An 11,772-nucleotide genomic window follows, 5' to 3' on the forward strand; every position below is an offset into this window, starting at 1 on the left:
GCACAATGAATGAAATAATAAGTCCTCTTGGATTTGGTGGTTTAATTTTCCTGCGTGTCTTTGCAAATAACCTGATGCCTTATTCAAATCACAGGAAACAGCAACAGCTCAGGATTTCAATGGAAGTCCAACAACAACATCTTCTAACAAACTTCATCTCCCGCCCCGGACCGCTGCACGAACACTTTGGATTTGTACTCTCAACATGGTCTCGACTCCTCAGAAGACCTCAGCCATGCATTTTGATATTTTCCGAATCAGCATACTTGGATGTATACGTATGCAGAAACATATTCACAACTTACACGGTAGCTCAGTACACTTTGACTAGTCCATTCATAACGACGCTTTAAGTTCGAAGGCGATACATTGCAACTTGCAAAACAACCCAAAGCTGTGTCGACCACAACGGCGCAATGGGCTCTAGCAACATATTTTGGAAAGAAATTGGGCCTCTTCCTTACTTCCTTCACAGGTTTTACCAATGATACTAACGAAGGCGCTGTTTCATTTAGTATAGTGTAGCCTGTGTAGGACATCCTTGTTTTAAGTTCAAGGACCCACATAACTCTTGAGTTATTTGGTTCCCATGTATACACTCTCAGAGTTACACACAACCGCCAGGGGCCATTTGGAACCCCCTCTCAAGGAGCACTGAGATTTGCAAGAATGTTAAGTGCATTATAAATAAAATGTATTGTTATCATCATCATCATCATCATCATCAAGGACCCATGAGGGTCCCTGGCCTGGACCACACTTTGAGACCAACTGGTGCAGTGTTGTTTTTGTCGACTAATACTATAACGAAAAATGTTCGTCAACAAAAACTACATAAAAACGAAATAAAAACTAAGCCATGATGACAAAAACTATGACTAAATATACTGACAATTTCGTCAACAAATCAAAACTAGACTAAAATGTTAGGAAGGGGCTAGTGGACAAAAGTCATTTTACACTTGGTTGCATGCTGAAAATAGCAGATCTACAATCTACAAGTCATTACGATGGCATCAACGCCTGCCAAAATACATTTTAGTCGACTAAATCAACTGTAGATTTAGTCGACTAAAATCTCATGATATTTAGTCGACTAAAATCTCATGATATTTAGTCGACTAAAACTAGACTAACACTAAAACATTCCAGCCTGGTGACTAAAATGTGACTGGAACTAAATTAAAACTATTGAAGAGACTATGACAAACTAAAATCAAAATTTGCTGCCAAAAACAACACTGAACTGGTGTAGCAGACTGCGACGCAAGGAAGAGGCCCGATTTCTTTACAATATGGCTGCTACTGTATGCATGGAGCCTACTCAGACCACCTCAGGTTTCTTCGGGTGTCAGTGCATCGTGATTCGTGAATCATTGGAGTGCGCTAGTTGTGGCACAGGGACAATGTAATGGCACTGCACAAGACAATGCAAGAAGACGGAGTACCAAGGTTCTGAAAAGTGGGGCCCCATGGGGTCCTCGATGGGGTTCTGGTGGGGTCCAGTATTTAATTTCACAGACCAGATGTTAACCCGACGAGGCAAATGTATGACAGTCAGTCAGACATTCAGATCTTTAGGTTTCACTGACTCTACAGTTAGCTCTGGTCCATAGCTCTAATGTGTTGCATTTAGAGCCATGTTACCGATGACTTCCAGGGCTCATTAAACTCACTTTACTTAGCCAGTAGCCACTGGATTTGCCACTCACTTTATGCATGTGCATAGTTGCATACCCTGTATATAGAGGTTCTCCCACTAGTATGCATCAATAGATCACACAGTAAAGTCTGTGTAAATATCTGGCAAGAGAATGAAAATTATGAAATCCGTAGTAAGAGTCTTATTTAATAATGTAGAGGATCCGCAGCAATCAGTCAGACCAGACAAACGCGTTTCGGCGCGCAGGCCTTCGTCATTCTGACACTGACAAGGCCTGCGCGCCGAAACGCGCGATTTTATTCTCTTTCTACTTCGAATCTGCACCCCAGCACACGCCTGAATCCTTTAAAAGACTGTTTGAGTTGAGCGTGCCATTTCCCTTGACGTGTACATATCTGGCCAGGGTCTAATTCTGTTCTCTCATATATTTACAGTAAATTAACACTTGAGGATTTTATTGTACACACACACACCGTCCAACAAATATTTACTTCAGCCTTTAACCATAACGAGGATTAAAACCCAGCCCGTCTCCGAAAATGGCGTCCAGACCTCTTTGCCTTGAAATAAACAAATCACCTCTTTGTATAAAATACACTCGAAGGTTGAAGTGTTCATCTAATGAGCCAAAGACTATATTTTTTGTGTTGATGTATAGCTAACACTAGCACCGGTGGTGGAAAGTAACATAATAAACTCAAGTACTGTACTTAAGTACAATTTTGAGGTCATTTTTACTTTACTGGAGTATTTCCAATATTCCATACTTTTACACTTTCTGCTCCACTACATCTCAGAGGCAAATAGGCCTATTGTACTTTTACTCCATTACAATTACTGTAGGTATATGAAAACTAGTTTCTAGTTACTTTGTAGATTTTGATTATTATCACAAGACTTTCACCACAAAACACCAACCCATTTAAACCTGAGGACGATTCCACAAATGCCTTCTAATTCCTGACCGTTTTCTGAAAAACCTATGTTTCTGTGTCAGTGGTTCTCAAACATTTTCATGTAGGACCCCCAAAAATATATGTAATTGGCCACCGACCCCCCCATCTGAAAATTTGTTTCTCCAGGGACCCCCTCAGAAGCAAAAAAAATAAATTTAATTAAAACCGTTAAAAGCTTTGAAAGAATATATATATATTCAAAGATTTTCACCACATTTTCATGATTTAAAAAAAAATAGCAGATCTACAAGCTCATAGCGCGGCACCGAGTGCTGCGCTACGAGCTTGTAGATCTGCTATTTTTCAATAGCTAAAGTATAAGAATGCTTAAAACACCAAAAGTGGTTTCCCGTCCAGAATGTATATATATACCAGTGGTTTTCAACCATTTTTTGATATCAAACGGAAAAAATATTGTCGGATTTTTTCTTTTTTGGGGGGGTGTTGGCCTATCCTTCTGCAATGTACTCCTTGCTTCTTTTTACACTCTCAAGGAGTTATTTGGTTACCAACTGTCCGTCATTTAGCTGGGGACCACTGGTTGTAAACCACTGATATATACTGTACAATCAGCCATTTGAAAATAGCTGATCTACAATAGGGCTTTCACTTAGTGATTTTTACTAGTTGCCTAGTTTACTAGTCGACTAGTTGTTTAACTACCTATTATGAAAAAAAAAGTTTAAAAAATATATATATTTGTACATTTAAGCCCTTTTGGCTTTTTTAATTTATTAATTTAATTTACTAGCCCAGGGGTTCTCAACGTTTTTGGCTGGGGACCCCCGGAAATGCTTTGGCCATGTCTCGGGACCCCCGCCCCCCTCCCCACCACCAATACAAACTGACTGCAAAAATAACCTTAATAATAGAGAAAATATATCATAAAAAAATACTGAAACCAGAGATAATCATTAAGGAAAGTGTATGCATGTACTCTGTACTTAATAATAATTTGGCGACCCCCCCAGGGGTCGCGACCCACGGGTTGAGAACCCCTGAACTAGTCAACTAGTACTAACACGGTCGACTAGTGGATTTACTAGTCGACTAGTTGCTTAAAGCCCTAATCTACAAGCTCACAGTGCATCTGTGAGCTTGTATGTAGATATGCTATTGTCCAACATTTTTAAATGGGACATTCTGCATAATGAGTAATACTTTTGTACTTTTACTCAAGTCAATTTTGAATTCTGGACATTTACTTGTAACCGAGTATTTCTTCATTGCAGTATTGATACTTTTACTTAAGTGAGAAATGCGTAGTTGAGTAGTTTTTCCACCACTGGCTAGAAGAACCTGAATGAGCACAATCGTCACCTCCTATCAACTGCTTATGAGTAGTGATTCAAGACCTGCTCATTGTCTCAGCATGATGTATTGTACAAAAGCCATTAAAAACTGCATCAAATAGAAATGTGTAACTATGCGTGGAAATTATATAGTGTATGCAATAGCTCTATTCAAATTAATGAGACTTTAAAAAAAAAATCATACTGTATAGTTCATGTGGACAATGTTGCAAAGAAAATACTGTACTTGATTCACAAATAAAAAGGCTCTGGTCAGGCTCTGCCAGTGGGCCTAATGAGGCCAACTCCTTTCACCTGGGCCAGGCTCTGCCAGTGGGCCAACTCTCAACTTTCTCTCCTCCTCCCTCCCTCCCTCCCCCCCCAACCCACCCACCCACCCACACACACACACACACACACACACTAGTAACTAACTATTTCATGTGCATCTGCTTTGATTGATACGCTAGATCAAAACAATTAGACATCTACAATGAATAAATAAAAACATCAGTACGCAGATTTTTTTTTAAAAAGACTGGCAGAGGTGACAGGCGGCAGAAAAGCTCCACGCCATATCATATTATGCCAGAGTGGTACCCACAAAGCTGCACTGTTGGTCTTGTGTGAAATGTTGTCCCCTGGTGGACATTTCATACCATGCATGGGAGTAGTTACAGTATGTGATTGATAAACCACTACAATGAACAGACAGACATGGATCCTGCCTCAACTCCAAACACCACAGAAGCCACAACACACACAAAACAAATAGTGACACTAAACATTAAACTAGAATGATGCACTCTGTCGAGGTGCAAACTTGTATGTATGTGTGTGTATGGCCATGTATGTGTATGGCCATGTATGGCCATACACAAGCAGAGGGCGCAAGTACTGCAACTAACTATGTCTATTACAACTGCTGTTCTAAAACCTTTAGACCCGTTATTGACCTTACCAACATTGAAACGCACCCTAGTTACGTCACCATCAACAGCCAAATGAGCCAATGACATTGAAACATATCTTAACTACGTCACCTTCAACAGCCAGTTAGGGACCACCGAGGACAGGCCTACATACCATACATACATACCATACATGCATACATACATACCATGCATACACCGCCGCCAGCCGACCACAGTACTTGCGCGCTCTTCTTGCGCAAGTAATTAGATTCACGTCGTCAACCCTCATTACCATGGACAAAAACAGAGTCATACAACTGAACTGGACATTACCAACTGTCATTAAGACATGCGAATCCCTTGACTCCTTCAAAACCGCTCTCAAAGGGCACCTACGGATGGCTGCAATTCGAAACTGGCCCCCGTAAAATCTGAATTCCCCCCCCGCCCCCCCCCTTTTTCCCCTCACTGTATATATTTCTTTTCCCTTTTTACCTCCTTTATGATGAATTCCTGTTCTGTCTATAGAAGTGTCTATTTGTACGTCTCTAAATGTTTTGATGATTTGAACATGGTGGACCCTATTGGAAACAAGTGTAATGCTTAATTGGGTCGTCCACTCACAGTTAACAGCCTTTGTATTGAGTTTGTGCTTGAAATGTACTGTAATTCTGCAAACTGTTAATACATTCTTCAATCAATCAATCAACATGACTCTTTTGTCACCCAGTCTTTGGGCCAGAATACAGCAGCAATAGTTGGATTAATAAGCATCCTGTGGCACAGAGAGAAACACGGTTCCTACCTTTAACCGTCTTCTGTGCAGAAACGTCTTTGATCAAGCCAGTGTCGTCCCTCTCAGTGGACACAGGTGAGGTGTTTAAGCTGCTCTTGAAGCCATCCTGGATCTCACTCGGTTTCTTTATGAAGGCTGGCTTCAAGAAAGAGCGCACACCACCTGTTTATGAGACACATAACGTTTAAGGTAAATGGGCATCGTTAAAAGGAATGCAGGAAAGGTGGGCACCATTACCATATATATGGTGGCTGGCTGGGCACCAACTTTTTGGAAAGACTGGGCTCTAGGGAAGAGTGGGCACTAGGGGCAACTGGACACTAGGAAGAGTGGGCACTAGGGCAACAGGACACTAGGAAGAGTGGGCACTAGGGCAACTGGACACTAGGAAGAGTGGGCACTAGGGCAACTGGACTGGTCACTAGGAAGAGTGGGCACTAGGGCAACTGGACACTATAGGAAGAGTGGGTCCCTACTAGTATTTTACTCTGATATTGTAGGCTACAGTACTTTTGTTATATTGGGGCCCGGGGGCTACGTTTGACCTCACTGACCTACTATTTTGGTGGGGTCCGCTCATTATTGAGCACTCCAGCACCTGTCAAAGTAAAAAAGAAAAAGAAATGTCTTCATATCACATGCAAAACACTTTCTGTGGATAATTTACAATTTAGGCATTTATAGCAGATGCTCTTAATCTTGATTACAGTAAGCAAGAACAACACATGGTGATACAAATACAATACATCAAATACATACATCAGATCATCATCAAGGACAAGGATAGTATTCAGCACAAGACTTCAGGTGTCACTCAGACTCAGAGTACTCAGGTGCCCACTCTTCCTGGTACCCACATTTCCCTAGTGCCCACTCTGTCAAGGTGAATGTTTTGGTTCCCTTTTCCTCTTACCATTAAAAGCACATAAATAAATTACAGTCTGGAGTTATTGCGTTAGGATACCACTTAGAAGGCAATATGACTTTGAATATCGGTAACTTACACTTAATGAATCAAAGCACAACAGCTTCAATTAAATTAAACATAAATAAATCATTAAATTACTTTTGTTTGTGCTCTTGTTTGTGCTCCTTTTGTTTACATTTTCTGTCTCCCCAAATACAGAAAAGATAAAGGGGCTACCTCTGCTATATGTAACTCTGGAGTGAGGAGGTCCATTGTTTGTTTGTTTGTTTGTTTGTTTATACTAGTACGCCAGCCATGCAGCCGCCTGCTTCGACTGACAGCGAGAAGCCCGCTGTTTTATAGTCAAAATGGTGACCCATAGTTACTGCGTCACTGTGTTCACAGGATGTGGAAAATAAACTAGTTTATGAATGGCTCCGTCTTTTTGGCAAATCTAGAACTTCCTGTTTGAGAGCTAGCAAATTTAAGACATCCGGTTGCTTTCAGAATAAAAGCGTTGTTAATTAAATAATTATTACATTACATTATTAGTATTATTATTACATTACAGTTATTGTGAAGACACACATTATGTTTCTGTGTAAAAATAAGTAATGAAATAACGTAAAAAAGTTATCTAAATGGATAAATGCCCAAGTCCATGCACTGGAGTGCCCAAGTCCATTCACTGGAGTGCATGGACTTTATAAAGTGGATGCTGGACAAAAATCCCTTCTATGTATCGACTAGTGTGACATATGCACATGTCCGGGGAGACCTCCTCTACAACACCACACCGTCCGCTAAGCAGCAGAGGTGTAAAAAAAAATGCACGCCATACAGCGAGGTGAAAGATTAAAAAAAATCCCATTTCCAGACTAAAGTGAACTAAAGTGGACACTGGACAAAAATCCCTGCTATGTATCGACTAGTGTGACATACGCACATGTCCGGGGAGACCTCCTCTACAACACCACACTGTCCGCTAAGCAGCAGAGGTGTAAAACAAAAATTGGCACGCCATACAGCGAGGTGAAAGATAAAAAAAAATCCCATTTCCAGACTAAAGTGAACTAAAGTGGACACTGGACAAAAATCCCTGCTATGTATCGACTAGTGTGACATACGCACATGTCCGGGGAGACCTCCTCTACAACCCCACACTGTCCGCTAAGCAGCAAAGGTGTAAAACAAAAATTGGCACGCCATACAGCGAGGTGAAAGATAAAAAGATATCCCATTTCCAGACTAAAGTGAACTAAAGTGGACACTGGACAAAAATCCCTGCTATGTATCGACTAGTGTGACATACGCACATGTCCGGGGAGACCTCCTCTACAACACCACACTGTCCGCTAAGCAGCAGACGTGTAAAACAAAAATTGGCACGCCATACAGCGAGGTGAAAGATAAAAAGATATCCCATTTCCAGACTAAAGTGAACTAAAGTGGACACTGGACAAAAATCCCTGCTATGTATCGACTAGTGTGACATACGCACATGTCCGGGGAGACCTCCTCTACAACACCACACTGTCCGCTAAGCAGCAGACGTGTAAAACAAAAATTGGCACGCCATACAGCGAGGTGAAAGATAAAAAACCATCCCATTTCCAGACTAAAGTGAACTAAAGTGGACACTGGACAAAAAGCCCTGCTATGTATCGACTAGTGTGACATATGCACATGTCCGGGGAGACCTCCTCTACAACACCACACTGTCCGCTAAGCAGCAGAGGTGTAAAACAAAAATTGGCACACCATACAGCGAGGTGAAAGGTCAAAAGCCATCCCATTTCTAGACAAAAGTGAACTAAAGTGGACGCTGGACAAAAATCCCTGCTATGTATCGACTAGTGTGACATACGCACATGTCCGGGGAGACCTCCTCTACAACACCACACTGTCCGCTAAGCAGCAGAGGTGTAAAAATTAAATTGGCACGCCATACAGCGAGGTGAAAGATAAAAATATCCCATTTCCAGACTAAAGTGAACTAAAGTGGACACTGGACAAAAATCCCTGCTATGTATCGACTAGTGTGACATATGCACATGTCCGGGGAGACCTCCTCTACAACACCACACTGTCCGCTAAGCAGCAGAGGTGTAAAACAAAAATTGGCACACCATACAGCGAGGTGAAAGGTCAAAAACCTTCCCATTTCCAGACTAAAGTGGACGCTGGACAAAAATCCCTGCTATGTATCGACTAGTGTGACATACGCACATGTCCGGGGAGACCTCCTCTACAACACCACACTGTCCGCTAAGCAGCAGAGGTGTAAAAATTAAATTGGCACGCCATACAGCGAGGTGAAAGGTCAAAAAGTGGACTAAAATACAATAGAATATAAAAGAATACAGACAAGGCTTTGAAAGTTACAAAAAATACCTTTTAATTAATCATTGCTAATATAACAGTTTACACTTTCAATGGAAAGAAAAAGGCATACAGTTTGCTTACGGTGTTTCTCATTCACTGTTACACAGAAGAAGAAAAATTCACTCTGCAAAAAAAGTTTCCAAATCTTTACAATATTTGTTTTTAAACGTAATTTGTCTTAAGGTGGACTGAGAATCTACTTTAATAGTTTAGTAGTAACTTTTGATCAATTTACTGCAGTATTTTACATTCAGTAAGTACCTATAGTGCAAAACATCACTGCAAACATAAAGTGCAAACATTGTACACACACACACACACACACACACACACACACACACACACACATAAATTGATCAAAAGTTAGATGTACGTATATAAACTATTAAAGTAGATTCTCAGTCCACCTTAAGACAAATTACGTTTAAAAACAAATATTGTAGGGATTTGGAAACTTTTTTTGCAGATTGAATTTTTCTTCTTCTGTGTAACAGTGAATGAGAAACACCGTAAGCAAACTGTATGCCTTTTTCTTTCCATTGAAAGTGTACACTGTTATATTAGCAATGATTAATTAAAAGGTATTCTTTTATATTCTATTGTATTTTAGTCCACTTTTTGACCTTTCACCTCGCTGTATGGCATGCCAATTAAATTTTTACACCTCTGCTGTAGAGGAGGTCTCCCCGGACATGTGCGTATGTCACACTAGTCGATACATAGCAGGGATTTTTGTCCAGTGTCCACTTTAGTTCACTTTAGTCTGGAAATGGGATATTTTTTTATATTTCACCTCGCTGTATGGCGTGCCAATTTTTGTTTTACACCTCTGCTGCTTAGCGGACAGTGTGGTGTTGTAGAGGAGGTCTCCCCGGACATGTGCGTGTGTCACACTAGTCGATACATAGCAGGGATTTTTGTCCAGTGTCCACTTTAGTTCACTTTAGTCTGGAAATGGGATATTTTTTTATCTTTCACCTCGCTGTATGGCGTGCCAATTTTTGTTTTACACCTCTGCTGCTTAGCGGACAGTGTGGTGTTGTAGAGGAGGTCTCCCCGGACATGTGCGTATGTCACACTAGTCGATACATAGCAGGGATTTTTGTCCAGTGTCCACTTTAGTCTGGAAATGGGATTTTTTTTTATCTTTCACCTCGCTGTATGGCGTGCAATTTTTTTTTTTACACCTCTGCTGCTTAGCGGACGGTGTGGTGTTGTAGAGGAGGTCTCCCCGGACATGTGCATATGTCACACTAGTCGATACATAGAAGGGATTTTTGTCCAGCATCCACTTTATAAAGTCCATGCACTCCAGTGAATGGACTTGGGCACTCCAGTGCATGGACTTGGGCATTTATCCATTTAGATAACTTTTTTACGTTATTTCATTACTTATTTTACACAGAAACATAATGTGTCTTCACAATAACTGTAATGTAATAATAATACTAATAATGTAATGTAATAATTATTTAATTAACAACGCTTTTATTCTGAAAGCAACCGGATGTCTTAAATTTGCTAGCTCTCAAACAGGAAGTTCTAGATTTGCTAAAAAGACGGAGCCCTTAGATTTGCCAAAAAAACAGTGCCCGTTTTTTTAGCTAAAGTTGAACTTGAACAAGTTGGTCGTTTTGAGAGACAGTCTGTCCTTTTCAACCTGAAGACACAAAGAGGACAACCCAGATAGAGCTTTGAGCAACCAGGGCTTCACTCAAACTAGCCCCATATGTGCCCTCTCCCTACGCTCATTCTGTAGCTCCGAGATGAGGTCACAGAAAGAGCCCCTCCCACCCCGTTCAGAGACGGCGCATGTTTCCACAATTCCCCATTGCTTACCCTTTTCTAAACAATGAACCAAAACCTTGAAGTGACGTTCCGGGTTTACACTAATTCAACGTCAACAACGGAAAAGAAAATCCAACTTTAAACGGTTACGAGCGTTACAGCAGTTGGTTTAGTCAGCCGCTTCCATGTTTATCAAGGGATTGGTGCGTGTGCGCGGGCATGTCGAGTGAACTGAAGTCAGTTGGACATTTTCGACCAGGGGAGGCGCCGGGGAGGCGCTAAAGCTTTTCAACTTCCTTGAAAAACATGCTAAACCGCTATAACGCTCGTGTAACCGTTTAAAGTTGGATTTTCTTTTCCGTTGTTGACGTTGAATTAGTGTAAACCCGGAACGTCACTTCAAGGTTTTGGTTCATTGTTTAGAAAAGGGTAAGCAATGGGGAATTGTGGAAACATGCGCCGTCTCTGAACGGGGTGGGAGGGGCTCTTTCTGTGACCTCATCTCGGAGCTACAGAATGAGCGTAGGGAGAGGGCACATATGGGGCTACACTCAAACGTCTTATTTCTCGCACACAATCTATCTGGCAACACTGCTCACAGTCACAACAGTTGTGCTAGCTCTCTGCTAGCTAAGTCCCTCGCTGCTGTTTCTCTGCTAAAGTAAGTTATACTATTTTATAGTAGCCTAAAACTAACGTAAGGTCTGTTGAAATGCACACTGTCACGACTAGTGGTCGACACGCTAGTTGTGTGGATTGTCGTTTTGTATCAGTTGTGTCAGACTTTAGTTTGACCGTTTATTTTGTAACGCAGATCAATGTAATGTTTACATAGGCGTCTGAAAAGCCAGCGCAGAACACTGACTACATGTATGTCCTGAACTGATCATTGCAGCCAATGTTTGATACTCTACATTTTTTGAATGCTTTAAGGGCAATTCCATGTTCAGCTAACTTTGTATTAATGCACTCTTAGATATTTATATATTGAGGTGTGTTGTGGAAATTAAATATTTCCTCGGTGAGAGAATGAAGAATGTTTCTAAATGTCCTACTAGGTTTATTTGATAC

This window comes from Electrona antarctica (assembly GCF_951216825.1).
Source record: "Electrona antarctica genome assembly, chromosome: 24".
In the NCBI taxonomy this organism is placed as follows: Eukaryota; Metazoa; Chordata; class Actinopteri; order Myctophiformes; family Myctophidae; genus Electrona; species Electrona antarctica.